Source organism: Varroa destructor, unplaced genomic scaffold, assembly GCF_002443255.2.
Source record: "Varroa destructor unplaced genomic scaffold, Vdes_3.0 BEIS01000006.1, whole genome shotgun sequence".
Taxonomy (NCBI): Eukaryota; Metazoa; Arthropoda; class Arachnida; order Mesostigmata; family Varroidae; genus Varroa; species Varroa destructor.
The window spans coordinates 4,051,753-4,068,573 of NW_019211459.1; the positions used below are offsets into that span (position 1 = coordinate 4,051,753).

General features: G+C 45.2%; 2 protein-coding genes across 18 annotated transcripts in view; one reads left to right on the forward strand and one right to left on the reverse strand.

The window, feature by feature from the left end:
* Positions 1-16,821, reverse strand: part of LOC147754762 (uncharacterized) — a 64,133-nt gene that overhangs the window by 30,567 nt on the left and 16,745 nt on the right. The window lies entirely within an intron of this gene.
* Positions 1-16,821, forward strand: part of mmd (disintegrin and metalloproteinase domain-containing protein mind-meld) — a 131,896-nt gene that overhangs the window by 19,962 nt on the left and 95,113 nt on the right. The gene's annotated exons all lie outside the window — the stretch shown is intronic.

The following is a 16,821-nucleotide window of genomic DNA, read 5'->3' on the forward strand; positions in this document are numbered from 1 at the left end:
AACACGTAATCAGCGCCACATGTTGATTTTCATTACGTATTCGTATGATTATACCAATATTTGTGACACTGCAATTATAAATAGATGCTCGCAAACATCAGCCTCCGCGAGAAAACGTTCATATATAGAGAGGAACTACACCTGCAATTTCTTAGTAAGGAGTGGTTTGAGCGAGCGGTGGGTCACGCCGCTAGCCGCTGGCGTCCTTTTCTGTGACTGTACTGAAGTCCGTCTTCGTCCTGTTTACGTCTGCTAATACTTTATTCATTGAGTAATAGAGGTTAGGCTGTTTAAGAGTTTACTATTACTATTTTATCTGTGTTTTTTTGTTTCCGCTCAATGTCTGTGCCGCAGGGGCAAAAAAAAACGAGGAGGCACACGATAACGACCAACGCGATCTATTAGTGCTTCAATTCGCTTGAAGCCGCCCATCAACTGAATAAATCACAAATTTGTGCGTAACATTGCTAACGCTTTTGATTAGCTCGGTGCGACTGCCCGTCGCCCCTTTTAGAGGCTTCTAGTGCCGCCTTTTTATAGCCACCAGGAGGAAATGAACTATTGATCGCTGTTTGTACTGTGAGAGATTTTCCCCAGGGGTACTATGGAATATAAAGAAGGCTAGTCATATTCGTAATAGCAGTAACAACTAGTGATAGTAGCGGCTATTAACTGGTAGATGGCATGTCCCATGAGTTGCACAATGTTTAGCCACGTGCTGCTGTGAGCTGTGGCGATAATTTAGGGGGTTCAATAAAAAATCTGAGCGTCTCACAACGGTTCTTTGATCATATTAATACTGTATTCGTCGCTAAAAATGAGATCAAATAGAACAATTAGGATTTACAGAAATGTCCCACTTGCTAATCGCATAATAAAATCAGTGCGTATAATTACCCTGGTCGATCTAATTTTATCAGGTTGTTACTCGTCGGATCCGTCGCCGCTACTAAATGCACCCCTGTCCCGAGTCCTGTCGGGTCATGTGAATGCTGTCTGAGCTGGTAATGCGCAATAGATGCATAAAAGTCAACACGTTTCCATGTCCATTAGTAAATCAAGCTGCCGTATTTGTACTCGCTAGCGTGCCTCTCTGCTACCGTATCCGAATAAGAGCACCCAAATGTCGATGGGTGGCGTATGCAGTCTGCGATACTGCTTTCCTGTAACAGCCTTGCTGAACTGGACGAACCTCTAACCGTCTGAAATCTAAGTCTTTTGGTCTCCGTGGCACCTGGTGATGCCATATTACCAAATGGTGCCGACAAAAGCCCCGTTGTCTGATAACGTTCATACAATTCAAACCAGCGCTTTTGCCATCAAAAGGGAAACTCATGATGCCCTTAGCGGCCTGTCAAGCAAGCCGACCCTACGGGTTGCTCAACCAAGTCCAAACCCTAAGCCACGTCAGGTATTCCCACTGTACAGCTACGGCACAGTTAGAGCAAGCACCTGCTTTGCCTGTTCACAACGTAACGGTCAACGTATCTAGCAACAACCCACCCTATGGCCCAAAGGCTGGTCGAGCACCCTCGTCCACTGCCGTCGACAGGAAAAATGTATGGTTTCTCTTTGCTCCCATGCCAACATCATCGACGTCTTACTATCGCTACTGCTTCTGCGAAAGAGGGAAAACGAAACGCCTTACGAGGACCTGTCTGAGGAATTCCTGCCCCCCCAAGAGTCGTAGTGAGGTGGTGAGAACTCGCACAAAGGCATCCTCTGCGACGCCAAACGGTGCATAGCGTTAGGCACTGCGATGATTTACGTCTACAACTACTATCTGTTGGTTAGAAGCGTGGTCCCGGTGCTAACGAAAACTGGTGGCGCGAGCGATGGCACCACGTCTTGAATTCCCTTTTCCCACCAATCCGCTTATTCTAAGGAACGCTGTAATGTTTTTCGGTTAGATGAAAAGGCGTCTGAGGAATCGAGAGGGTGAGGCCGCGTTAAGGGTTACTCGAGCTGTCTCGAGGGCGACGACGACGAAGAAGACGTTTTGTCTGGTATCGCTTTGCTTGCGGTTAGAGGGGTGACGAAAGGAACGGTAGCGACAACCGCTGCGTATCACAATTTCAGTAGAAGAAACGCCAGCGATGCTAAGCGAGCGACGATATTCGAATGAACTGACAAAATGCCCTTTGACAGTGTTCTGCTCCAACTATATGGGAATCCGTCGACATGGAATACGATGCTACGAGTACGAAAGCGGGAAAATAAAAATATACTCTTAATTTTTTTGCTAGCTTCAGAAATAGCTCAGAACCTGAGACAGCAGGTAAAACCCAAAAAGTAAATGTTTCGATATTTAGATCCAGAACCGCATTTAAGCGTTCCGTCAGACGGCTGACTTCAAAGTGTGTCGACGCCTGTACAAAATCGGGCCTCATTATAACGGATAGCGAGAGGGAACAAGGGCCGAGTAATGAGAATGATGAACATGAAAAATCACAGTCAGTCTAACAGCAGAACCGATTAGCGTGGGCGATGCACCAATTCACCGCATTATTTACGTGTAAATAGCATATTTCATTGTCGACTGCTTGGTGAAGATGGGTTTGTTACGAAATGTTTACTATTGCTAGGCGGCCTTCTGCTTCATTGGCTGTCACGTTTAGGTTGCGAGGGTAGAGGTCCTCTGTCAAACTCGACACATTGTACCAACAGACCGCAAGACATCACTCTCTTACGCCTTGGCATGCTTCTATCCTTGAGGTGTATACGTATATATATATGCAAAATTCTCTTGAAACAGCATATATTTGAAGCGTCTTAGAGATTTCGCCAGTGGAACTAAAAAGCGATACATTTGTCTGATATGCAAATGTAATACTTTCACTCTTGGGATGGTTCTCTTGAGGGCTCTCACAAGATCTACATCCGACTGTCTCAGTATACATAATACCACTGAGCTCCTGTTCTACACAAGAAAATTACACGAGACCTATTGAGAAATATGCCGACGCCAACCTTCCTTTCCGTGCGGACACCAACATACTCTTTAAGATGAGCGTCGTGCAAAGGGAAAACCTTAAATATGTCAGTTCAGGTTTGACCTATCTAGAGAAAATAGGCCAGACTGCAAAGCGTTTAATCTATAACAATACTTGTTTTGCTCGAGAGACGAAAAGCTTCCAAGTTTGAATATAACTTATATATATATATATATGATAGTCTATCCTGTGATGACATGAATTCATTTAGATTGGTTTATTTTGACTACAATTTAATTACTCTTATCGGGTAAGTTATAAAAGAGATATGAAACGATTTGACACCGCGCGAGGCAACAAGGCTCAAACGATCTTATTGATTCGTCCATACAAAAATACAGGAAAACTTTAACCGCAAAGTGTTGTGTTAAACACATATAATTCCGTTTACACTTGCTATAATTGATGCGTAATCTCATCATTTTGAATTTACTATCGCCGGCAAACGGCCGGGGTGCGCTGATTTGGACTTCTGCGTCAGTTCGATGACTCAAGTTGATTCTCGATCATTGGCTGCACCCGTAAATGTTATGGCTGCAAAAAGACAACAGGGCACGTAATAATATGGCTTCACCAGCCACAGTAGCGGCAGCCAAGAAAAGATGGCTTGTTCCTCTCGGCAGACGGACCGCTGGTTGGAGTGGCCTTGTTTTTCCACTGTCACCAGGCGTCTCTCTCGCCGTCTGTCCTGCCTTCTTTCTTCGTCCTGCTCTTCGCCAGGGACAAAGAAGCAACATTCAGCAAAATCCTAACGGTTCTAAGCCGCTTGCTTCCTGTCTGTGCCAGTCTGCTGGGAAGATTTCGTTTCGGGTTGGGAGGATCTCAGAGACATTCCAATCTCTTTCTTGTCCGGCCGAGTGCTTCCACCTCAGACAAGCCCAATTCGCTTGGGCCTGGGTAGAATGCCCCTTTAACATTTCGACCGTTTGCTCCGGGCATCTCCCCATTGGCGACGTGGCTTCTCCGCTGTCTTCCCGAGAGTCAACGAGGAGTCAACGAGGAACCGACGGCGCGGAGAGCATCAGTGTAGCTCCGATTCCTCAATCCTGCAGCTATCCAGTCGCTATTTCGCTGCTGCCGTTTGTGTTAGCTGTTGGCAGAGTCAAAACACTCGAGCAGCCACCAGTGCTTCGGCCGGGCACCAAATTAATACTCCCTCGCTGCACGCCCTTTACTCATCCGCTGGTTCTCCGGGACACGAAGAATACCGAAGGGGGAATGGAACTGAGGAGAGGGCGGGATAGTGCAAGTAGGCACCCTTAAAGGAGCTCGTCGGGGGGAGAGAGAGAGAGAGAGAGAGAGGTCGCCTGGGCGACTCACCCTATGCCTGGGGTAACTGGCTCTTGTGGAATGCTGCTAGCCGCTCATCCGGCCGCCCGTCGCCCGCCAAACTCCATACTTTTAACCCCTCTGCCAAATCTCTGCCTGGCATAGCAGCGACCAAATAGCAGAGACCATCGAATGCGAATTTGTCCTGACCGTTCCCTGGTGAAAATTCGCTTGCTGCCGGTGAAAGAGCGCCGAAGGACAAACCGTCTAACCACCCACCTAGAAGCAAGGACAAACTGCTGCTGGTCCTTTGGAGAGTGATGTATATACATATGTCTTGGAAAGAATGAAAACGAAAACACTTAAGGGAAGTCAAAGGAAAAATTACGAGACGAACAAAGAAAAAGGTTGCTTAAACGGACAGGCAAAAGAGGATTTTCCCCGAAGAGGAATATGAGTTCGGATGGTTGATATAGCCACGTGTGTGATTACTGCAGAAGGAATTCCATTGATAGTACCGTACGCGTATAGCCAAGACAAAGCTCTGCAGCAGTCAATGCGTATCAATTTGAAACAGACAAGTCGACACAAGCTAACAAGTGGCCCAATATAAGAACGAAAGATTCTGTGAACGAGCTAGTTATTAAAATCCATCCATATTCACTAGCGTTTCTAGGGACGAATATCTATGATCTGACATAGATTGCTAGCCAGTTCACCGTTCTTACCGGGGCCATTTAAAAGCACCAACATTTTGGTCTCTCCTCTCTCTCTCTCTCTCTCTCTCTCTCGATGAGTGGAAAATGAATGAGACATGTTTAACCCAAATATGGTATTACACCAACGATATGAACTGTCTCAAAGCATAATAAATTAATAAAAAAAAAAGCCGATATAGCCCTGTTGTTTTGCGATACTTTCCTTACAGTTTCTCGCTTCGGAGGCTATGTATTCCCTTTTTCCCGTTATCGAAATTTCGCATCATTTCTCAAGTCGTCACCGCCGCTGCCATCGTTCGGCAAAATTAGTTATAAGAAGCCACTAGAAAATGCATGCAAGCAGACGACAGCGCGACTGGCAGGTGAATGGTTCCCCGGACATGTGGGAGAGCCTAGCATGTCGGCCTGTGCCTGGCTGGCTCCTTACATAACGACGGTGATTTCATTATTAACTAACCCGTACGGTAATGGCAGTCGTCGTAATAGAAGTAGAAATCCTCGTAGCAGCGGTGTGTGATAATAACGGCGGTGGTAGTTCAATTGAGTGGCAGAATAATTGAGTGGAACTCGTACAGTCACAGTAGCAGTGAGGTAGGCCAACGTGGCTTGTAGCATACAGCTGATTGGTCCAACAAGGTTTCGTCGAAACGGACCTGCACGCGCTTACCTATCTTCCTTCCTCGTTGAGCAGCCGCTCACTAGCCGTTGCCCCGCGTCCCCTAAACCTTGTCGTCGAACCCCCCTTCCCCCAATCTTGTGTTTTCTTCGCGGTCATATGTACGATAAGATCTTACCGTCTTTGCCTATGTCGCGTTCATAAGTGTAGTAGGCAGCACGAATGCGACTCCTTTTTTTGGTACTGGCCAACGGCAATAATAGCGGCAGCCGACAGGGACTATATAGCCACTAGATGGAGTGGGTATACGGAGCAGAACACGACATACCCTGTTAGGGTGCCTGAGCAGGCTTTTTGGTGAACCCTCGTCCACAGAGCAGCTAGGGACTGTATTTTGCCCGGGCCTTTGTGTTACGTCTGGCTGAAGCCTTCGTGCACTTTCTGTCTGCATCTATTTGCTTGTGCCCTACATTGTGGAAGCTAACGGCGCTGTAGCAGTTGAGTAGGTGCAGTGTGAGCGCAGTCGAGCGCGCAGCTAAGTGTCAGCAAAAGCTAGCAATGCAGAGAAAGCAGCAGCAGTCTACCCCCCCCCCCCTCGCTTCATGGCAGAAACCCGGCAGTGAAGTAGTAGCAGTAACCTCACTTCAGTCTCTGCCGGTTCACACCCGAAAGGGCGCAAAGAAGGAGAAGAAGTAGCTTATCTAAGAACTCAACTCGTGGCCGCAGATCCCACGTTTCCACGTCGCGTGTCCTCTTGGCCGTGAGTGGTCCTGCCAGGTTCTATAAGAGGTCCGTTTAGCATACCCCCATGCGACTCTTCGCAAAGTCGCAGCAACAGCCGTGGCGGGGGCCACTCTTTTCGTCGCCTCAGCCAGCCACGGAGGTGGCAGCCCAGGAGCAGCAAACGAGCGCAACCCAGCCTTTACTACATGAATATGACTCACTGAAGCCTGAACCCTGGCCTAGGGCTTCACAGCGCCGTGGGAGTAAACCTTACCATTTATGATAAACTCTTTCGTCGCGTTGTCACATAGAGACTGATTAACGCAAATTCTTCTCTATTTACGCTCTCTCTGTTAAATCAGTGTGTTTCAGCGGAGATTATGCCTAAGACCTATCGTAGAGTAAATGCATTGTTGTCGACGAAACAACTCCACAATGATAACAAAGGGTCACTGTGCTGCCTATCTGTGCGAAGAAATACAGTGTGAGCGTTAATGCACCGCTAAAAAAGCAGTTCCCTTTTACTGGGTTTCCATATGTGTACGTATAGTACTTTTATCGCTTACCGCGAGCGCATGTGTCCAGCTATCGCACTATGTAACTACGTTAGACATTATTTTCTTGGCCTGATTGTTGACTGATCGATGACCCCAATCACAGCATCAGCCACTTGTGCTGTCGCTGTAATATAATCGCTAATCTTATCGTCGTGCCGATTAGGTAGATATTCGCCTCTCACCCGGGTGTCCGGCCATTCTGGGCCATTCTGGCCATCACTGGGCCATCAAATGGCCCAGTGATGCTATTCAGCGGTCGCCACTGGCGCGGTCACATTTGAATTATCCAGTTGTTCGAGATCGAGCAGTTTGTGGTCTTTCTAGCTTCAAGACAATATCATGATAATTGTTCTGACTATCGTGGTATATTTTACATAGTCAATTACACGTGATAGAGAGCTATGCTGAATCAGCAACTTCATCGGTGAGTGAACGTCGTCGGCCAACGACAATACAGATGTTGTCGAACGACCGCAAGTCTGTCAATCTATTGCAACTGCCGTAGGGCTGAATATTATCATAGCTACTGGCCTAGAAGCAGCCATGTCGTAACAATAAAGTTGTTTTTACTTGCAGTACACTTCGAAAGACGCGTTCATCGCACGGTTGGTTCGAATGTCCTAACGAGCGTATGCCTGTTATACGCGTTTAGCACTACTGACCAGCAAACTGTGGGGAGCGGGAAGTCTTGCCGGCGGTAAGCAAGCAAATAACAAAGTATGTCTTGCCGTGCCTCTAGCGCACCTTGTGCCAGTACTCGCCTCATGGGAAGGTCATACATATGAGATCACAGAGGTCGGGGCTCCGGCGAACCAGGAAACAATTAACTGGCTAACTAGTCGCGAGCGAGACCCGATGAGTTTGTAAGATGGCTGCAGACACAACGTTTCTACCACGACGCGCTAACAGCGAACGAAGCGCCAAATGTATTGGTGGCGTAGTAGCGCAATGCGAGAAAGATCAACTCGACCTGGACGAAGCCAGAATGATTCCTATCAAACTGCATGGTAAAGGCGGGCGTGTACCAATAGGTGGTCCTAACCGGCAACAGTGGCCATTATCCGAATAGTGGTATTTATCTCGCTTATTCTGATATACAAGATATGGTTGCTTCTGATCTAATATCATCTATCATGTTAAATTAGAAGTAGTCTCCAGAACTGAACGCTGGACGTCAGTCCTGAAGGACACTTTCCATGTTTTAAAATGAAGTCATATTTATAGGATTTTTTTAGCCGCCGATCTTGCCCTGTGAACAGAAAATAGTGAATAGAAATAGAAACTATCTACAGAAACACACGATCTAGCTTCGCTACCCGATCGGTCTAACTGCTTTACCAAAGAATTCGGTCATTTTATGTTACTCTACCTCGCTTACTATAAACGGAATATACAAAAAAAGTAAAAGCACAAACATTATGGAAGACCACCGACGAACAGGGCTCCAATATATAATTTACATCAACCTATAATATACCACTATTCTCATACTCAGCTTAATTTCTGCGTAATAATGTCATGTGTAGATAGAAAAAAACTAAGGATTTAGAATAATCACTTGTAATAGGTTTCGCCTTATGAGACCCATTTGAGCTTAATCGGAAATCGAAGCAGAATTACAAAGACTGCTTGTCTGCGGCGATGTTCGTAGGCTATCTATTCGGTATCTGTGGTAGGTCCAGATAAGTGATATTCTCAGGTTTGTATTTGGTAGCAGCAGCATACACAAACCTTCCTTTGTGAGCTCTTTCTTATGGCATTACTGCGGCCAGCGTCGCCAACTCCTTACGCTGTTTTAAGTTGCCGCCAGGCCTGCACTTGGATCCCTTTCGGAAGAGAAAAAGTTGGTTATTCTCTGTTTCTCGTCGTGTCGTACGACCCCTTTCAGGCTATGTTCGCTCCGCTTGCTTTTCAGTCTGCTCCATTGTGTTCTGTTTTTCTGATCTGCCCGTCTGACAGTATGTCTGATGCTGCCTGCTGCAGACTGTTCTGGTTCAGGCAAGGAAGCGCTGACCGATAGTCCCTCGAGGACCAACACGGCTAGCGACGGGCTTAGAGCGGCTGCGGCAGCACCGATCGGCAGGGAGCACCCGGAGCGACACGTAGCGGAGGACTATGTCGAGCCCCTGCACCGTTGAGGCGCGCGGCGGAGCTGCTGGTGCACTTAACTCACTGCAGCCGTGGTCGGAATCCACGGTCTGATCAGGGATTTGGGATGTACATAACCAGGGGTTAACACCTCCTGTGTTGACCTCTTGACCGGCGGGAGTGGCTTCCTCACCCGGAAGTATCTTGATCCGAGACCGTTGCTAGCATTGCCGCACAGGTTGTAACAACTGTGCATGTCAAGATCTCGTCCGATTCGGGCCAGGAGGGCAAGCAAACGAGCTAGCGACGAGGGCTGTCTATTAGCCTGACTCATGATGTTTCCCCGAGGGGTCTCATCTGTTGGTAGCAGTGTTTTCAGTCTGTCTCGGCAAAGTCCGAGCGACGGTTGTCAGCATGCACGAGGCTTTGGGATAATTTGAATGGTTAAAATGGAATGTGCAATCGGCCGCGTTGACAGCAGGCAGTACGTTGGCCTTGACGTAAGAATATGATGGCGCCTACCTCCTTAGGCCTGAAGTATGATAATACTAATCTTCTATGCTTCGTCTCATGAAGCTATATCTTTTTAAACAACGATAAAGAAATAGCCGTGTGGAGTAAAGAATTATGTACAGTACATCGCTGATGCACGAACTCTATACTTCATAGGTTGCTCATTTAACCTTGATAAAATAAAGTAGACAAAGTTAAAATTGTTTAACTACCTATCGTATTCAATAGATCGATCGTCCAGCGGTTTAAAGCTTCCGTTTTGATTTCGAATTGGTACAAGTAAGGAGAGGGCGTACGCTTTAAAGTGACCATTTTGAGTTTTACTGAGGAATCGAATTTAGAGAGAAACTTCGTAACACTCCTGGAAAATGAAGTGTGTCACACTCACTCAGAATGAATTCGATAAGTAGGAAAATACAAATGATTTTAATGAGAAGTTGTTGTTTTTGCTTCCGTGCCTTTCGCTTAGTGAGCGAAGACGTACAATGACAGACACATGCGTTTCATCATAATCTGCATGCCGTAATAATTCTGCGTTTGACTCCCTATTGTTAATTGGGAACCAGTGTCAAGTTAGCCTCAAAACAGATGCACCTGACGTCATCTTTGCCATACACACGGTTTATAATTTTTTACTATTTCATTCTTTAGTTCTTTAAGCATGCTCTTGAGAAAAAAAACGCAGCAACTGCTTACTGTGCAGTAATCTTTACATACGTTTGTGTGGAGTAACGATCAGTGCATAGACATACATTCTGTTGTTCACAGAAATATGCTCCTTTGGGTTAGGGCTCTAATTGCTATAGTTTCCGTAAAGTGTACTTTTGCTTGCAATTTAAAGCAAGGTTTACGTTGTGTCGATCTCGTACCTCTTCTTAGAGAGTTTTTACACAAAAAGCATACTGGACACTTTAGTAGGTCATTAGGTATTGCGGGACCCCCTAGAATCACCGAAGACCACAAAACCTTGTTTTGGTCTTGTTAGTATTGTTGCGGAAAGATTATCAGTTTCGAGAGGAAATGGATTTGGCCCGACTCATGGACCCTGCTCAGCCCTCACAGCACTTTAATGACCTGCGACGTCATCCGCCCGCGGGTCGGCCCGAACCCGTGGTGACCAAGCGAAAGACCATCATGTTCGTTATGGCCGTTTTCTACTGCCCCGTAATGGGAAAAACAGAGAATTAGGCACCTATTTATAGGTCTTCCAGGACATCGGCTGCTGTTAGGGATAGACAACCAGTGCGAACCCGAAACGATGGCCAGGCAAGACAGGACCCAAAAAGACGATTCGATCCAATGGCTCATTACAGACCGTGGAAAGCTGGACTAACCCCCATTCCTGCAAGCGCAACACTAAGTCGCCATCTTCGGCGTGTATTAGGTCGTAACATCGACTGCAGTCAGCGATCATACGACAGAAAAATGATAGAAAGAGGCAGCCTTCGATGATTCTGCTAGACTCCAATCGAGATTCCAAAGCCTAGCTCGGCGTTTTCTTCGTATACCAGATGGAGAAACTGATCCTTGATGTTATGCATAAACAATCAACAATTAGCACTCCGAACTAGCTCGTTCTAAGTTTGCAGACAACTTTAGACATGCGTATCACTGGTTACGTACGTTTATGCCATACAAAAGTACTCTCTGATTGAATATGATTAGCATTTCGTTGCGTGGTACTTTTTTTTCAAGAGCTGAATCCTTTCAATAACATTATGTCTGTTTAAGGCAGTGCGGTAACACCGTAGGCGAGACGATATTGGCTAGCGAAATTGATGTAGAACTACACTCAGACGAAGTTAGCCGGCAGACTATTGTTGTAAGAACCCACCAAAATGTTTTCGCTTACACTGACAATGCGCGCACAATTTCAAACAATAGCAAAGTATATACGTCATTGGAAAATAAAGGAAAGTTACGGCACAACAAGAAGTAGACCATAAATAGATTAAAAAAAACCGTAAAAAAATTATAGGGAAAAATGAGGAAGAACTTAAGGAAAAAATCGTTGCAAAATAAGTTACATCGAAAAAAAATATATCACAGAAGTATCTTCTTTTTCTCCAAGAGAGAGAAATAGGTCGAGCCAGTTAAAGTGCTATAACGTTATGTGAATGCCTTAGAATTTCCAACTATTTGAAGCGCCCTATATCAATACATAAACGTTTGTGGTACTTTTTTTCAATAAACTCTTAACTTATTTTGAGTAGTTTAATCACTGTCTGAGTATTATGCTCTTACAAGCCATTTCGGTGGAGATTGCAATTAAATAATTTTAGAACTAATTGAACTAGAATTATGATTGTTAGTATAAGTTAGAGTTATTATCTTTTAATATTTACGTATCTGTTCTAGCACATTGGTGCTCTAGCACATAGATAGCCATATACCAACCATTCGCGTTCCCATACGTAATTTTTCTATCTATGGCTTCTCGGAGTAAATCGATAGTGGGTTCTGCTTGTCCACAAGTTGCCATTTTTAGGGCATGGAAAGCCCCGTAATCACACGGTTCTAGATTGGAAGAGTAAGTGAGTTGAAACTAACGTTAGATGTTCCTCTGCCTAATTTAGAAAGAAATTCAGGTATAACGATGAGGTCTGGTATTACTGTCAAATAACTAGGCTGCGTGCTTTCGGTTGCCGTGACAACGACCCATGAGTTTTTTGAGAAACTTTAGGTAGCGGCCTGCATTATTGTTTCATTTTCAGCGAGTATCTCATAGTAACAGATGCCCTTGATGTCCATTGCAAGTGCTAATACCACCTTACGAGCGAACTTACTCGACACTATCACCAGACTCGGTTTCTCTCCGGTACGATGCCAGTCTCTCGCCTGGTCCTTTTCCGGCTGACGGCAGAAAATAAAATATGTCTCATCTATAGCGACCGTGTTTTCCAGACGGGTTTTCTTTATTGACTAAAGTTCCTCAAATTACATATGGTCAACTATAGCACATGCGTTTCTAATTAATCTGGAACAACAGAAAACCCATTTTATTTAGTTTTCGGATTTCCAGTATTTGGGTGACGATTCTGCAACAAGTTACGTGGCATGCGCCAGTTTTGACAAACGGAGCCATTGGACTCAAAGCCCTACCTCCGTGAGAGTCTCTTCGATTGAGAAAATGCGCTATTTTGTCCTACGTCTTTGTCTAAACGTTTGGTAACCTCTTCGCTAGTTTTTTTTTTCTTTATTTTCAACACTCAGTCCTTGAGGCACCATTCACATACTGTGCTTTCGCTTAAAGCTTCTTTGCCTAACATCTTCATTAATATTCGATGAACCTTCGCAGCGCTGCGGCCTTCAAGAAAAACAGACTTTACCATTAAGCGTTGGCTCTCGAGACTAACAGATGTTTCTTTTAATTAATTCATTCAGGAATAAACGTAATCGGTTTTACTCATGAGTTTTTATGAGACTGCGGTATTTACCAACCTTAATGTACTAGCAACGCGCAGTTAAAAAAGTCATTCGATTTTAAAGTCCGCTGGATTTACTTGGAATAGCTTAATATTCTTATGAACCTCAATATTAATAATGATACTAAGTATGATAGCTATCACGATTATGTGTTGCAGCAATTAAATTGCCATTAACAATGACTAGAGGCACCGCGTAGGATTAGTGAATCTGGACTTGGCATGTGGAAATGGTTTTTGCATCTGCCAGTTATCGCGTCTCTATGCCTCTTTTTACCCATTACTGTTTCCGTAATACATAACCTGCCTATCTGCAAGTCAAAGGGTCAGACTAGCCTTCCTTTCTCCCAGCTGCTCTCTCCTTTTCCTACAGTTTTTTTTGGCGTCTTTTTCCCAACCAGCTCCTTCATCAACACGACGACTACTACTTGGTAGTCGCTCTGTCTGCTCCCCTCAACAGCGACTCGCAGTGTTCCGTCTCCTGGTCGTTTCCTCCGGCCACTGTCTTTCGGGTCGCCTTCTGATTACTACAGTCGAGCGATTGCGGCTCGGACGAACGACCCGAGCGATAAAGCAGCTGACCCTTTCGGCTGTTTCGTCCCTGCCTGCCCTTCGTTCAATCGTTGCTGCCTGTTTTCGCTTACCGTACGAGGCAAGGCCCCGCATTCGCTTACTCTGTCGTATAAAGACGACGGACAGAGTTGGGGCTAGACAGCGACAGATAAAGTGAAGGTATGTGCGTGTCTTTGTGTACGAGGAGGAGAAAGAAGTGGTCGGCCGTTGTTGCGAACAGCCGAGAACGCCCCTGATTCTCTGTCCATGGTGGTTGTAGCAGTAGTAAAAGCAGTGTTGGAGGTAGCGCCGTCCGCCGTCCCAGTATAGCCCCTTTTAGAGCCTCAGAGAGCTGCAGAGCTCTGTACTACGAACGCAGTCGGGCTCCCGCTCTGCCTCTCGCATTCTCCCACGCGTTCCTTGTACGAAGAATCGGGAGTCGGCCGTGCTAGCAGCAGGGACACGAGGACAAGGAAGGCGTGCGCACGCGGGCGTTAACGAGCGTGTGACCACGTTGAAGTGCGGGTCACGTAGCAGAGCTCCCGCTGCCGCTTCGTTCCCATTGCCGTTATAAGCCCTCCATAGGAGACATGCTACTGTGAGCCTTAGAGTTCGTGCCAGCAGCCTCCGTAAGGTTCGGTTCGCGTCCGTCTTGTCATCCTTCTGCGTATTTACCGCAGCTGCGTTCGGCAGCAGGCGTTCTTTTGGTCCATCGGCCAGTCTCAGTAGACCAACTCGGCACAGCCTTTCTATGTCTGGTCTCATGAAGCTAAGGCACACACGTCGAAGTCGCCTATCATTGACAAGAACAACAACGGCAACAACTGCGGCTATAACGATGAATACCATTAACTTGACGGATAGTCTAACGTACCACATTGCTACAGTAATACGACACATGGAGAAGGGGCAGAGCAGGAATAAACTCTGACCGGACTCTGAGAAATCAATCTGGGACTTTTCCCTTATAACCCAGGTCACAGTGCTGATACTCACTCGTCATAATAGCGTCAATGAAATGGTGTTTGGTGCAACCTGCGCGCTGTTCGCTACAGAATTAATCGATTACACGATCGCAAAGCTATAGATTGTTGTGCACACACGGTAGGAAACAAAAACGCGGCATTAATTTGAGCTGTAAGCTGTCCCTTTTCAAGCAGTCACAGATAGCTCATTATCATGGAGCTGTCGACCTTGGCTATCGGACTTAAATGGCTTGCTCGCTTTCGTTCATCAGGATCTCCGACACTTTGGCGATATTTAGCTTGCTAGAATCGTTTATGGAGTCTTCGGTTGGAAGTAGCCAGCCACCACATCTAATTTATGCACAAAATTGAAGAAATGTCAAAAGAGAATATTTTAATCGAGTTTTTCCCGGCAGAATTCATCCAAGAGCATTCCAGCTATTGGATACTCAAATCGACCAAGCGACCCGGGGCAAAAAATCTCAGTGTTCCAAAGCTATATGTCTCGGCGCCCGTTTCGGCTTCAACTGTATAACGCACTCGGAGCTTCTCGCCCTTCTTCCGCGCTTTGGATTAGGAAACATTATAGTAGTTTGAATTCTTTCTCAGCAGTAGAGCCTTTGAAGTTCATATAAATACTCATTATTCCCAGAGGGTCAATCTAATGTCTGTATATTTTCAGCGTACTATGCCAGGGTCCTTGATACGCATAGCGTACACATTGCCACTGTCAATATCTTTGAAAGTATGTGCTGATCATATAAAAGTATACGGATCTGTAAAGAGTTTACAACAAAAGTTTAGCAGCAAGCTTTGCTAGATATTTAGAAGTGGATCGAAAGATGATCTGTTGTTTTTAGTGCGCCGCTTTATAGTTCAAACGTAGAAATTCACAAGTAAAGGAAGTGCCGCAAAATCTCAAGTCCGAAAATGCAATTACATATCTCATCATTATGACTATTTTTTCGAAAATATTCAAAATGTCAGTTATGGCGGTCAGTATGCCCCACGCGACTTGCCAGCTAAATTTGACGGACTTTTTCGATATACGATTCTGATTAGGTATCAATCGTTTCGTATAATACGTCAAATCAATAATGATCTACGCGGCGCTAGTGTCGAACCCAGCTCTAAACAAGAGAACAGGGAGCTTCTGAGAAAATCCTGAATAAATTTGCCATAAGGGTCGTATGTAAATACCAATGTTATAAATATTGATTCGGTTCAAGATTATTGATAAAATCACTTATCTGGATGGAGAAGAGATAACTGTTTATAGTCGAAAAGTTGTTTAATATTACCCAGAGTACAATCAGCTAACGCTAAAGAGTATATATACATATATACACTCTCTAGCGTTATATTAAGAAAATTTATAACAATAACACCATGCATAAACGATCTTTTCCCATAAATGCTATTGCATGATTCCAGAGAATGAGCACCACTTATTAGTTCCATGTTGTGAACTTGTATCAAACATTTATAATTAAAAAAGAAGAAGCACTAGCTAGTTTGTAGCTACCTTTGCCATCACTCAATCATCCATCGAATATTTCCATTATTCTACCAGTTGAATCCTTACATTTAGCTGTCTGAGGACAATACAAGATTATCTTAAAAATTAAAGCCATCAAGTCTGTTACGTGGAAAACCTCGAGTAGCAATGTACCGTAATGGCAGACATTGTCTTCCGAGAGGTCAAACGGTTATATCGGGAAGGTTAAATATGCTCGTAAGGCTTTTGGACTTGATTTGCTGTGTTGCTTCTTATAAATCATCTCAAGCTATTCTTCCTGAATTGTCATCACTTTGCGAGCGCATGAAGCGGATCCACGCGTAAAGGTAGCCACCGCTTTTTCCATCGGCAGGGTTTCTCTTGTCTGCGCTTGATGCGCGGTGGGAGATATAGGGGAGTACAGAGATGCTTCGACCGTGGCTACGACGGGTTCTTTGAGTTGCTGACAAACTAATTCGACAGTGATAGACGTTAGAAGAGAAAAAAAAAACAGAACTGTCAAAAGAGGTGGAACGGAGGAGGAACGTGCAATCAAACCTCGTTTCAACAGTAGCACCTTCAAAAGTGTCTGCATAGAAAGTAGCAGAAATAACAGCGGAAAAGGTCGCAGACAAGGACATGCTTCAACTCTGTATCATGCTTGCCTTTCGTAAATCGCCGATTTCGTAAATGAATCGCCGGTAAATTCGCGTCGACCACCGAAGCCAGCGTTGCCTTGACTGTTCTTCGCCTTCGTCAAAATTTGGAGAAACTTCAACTTTAGGAAAAACAACAGCGGAACTATGAGAAATACTATTACTGTTACTACCGCCGGTGCTGTTACCGCTGCACCAAAATCATGTTCTCATATTGCTATGATTTGGCTCGCTTTCCAGATCTGTT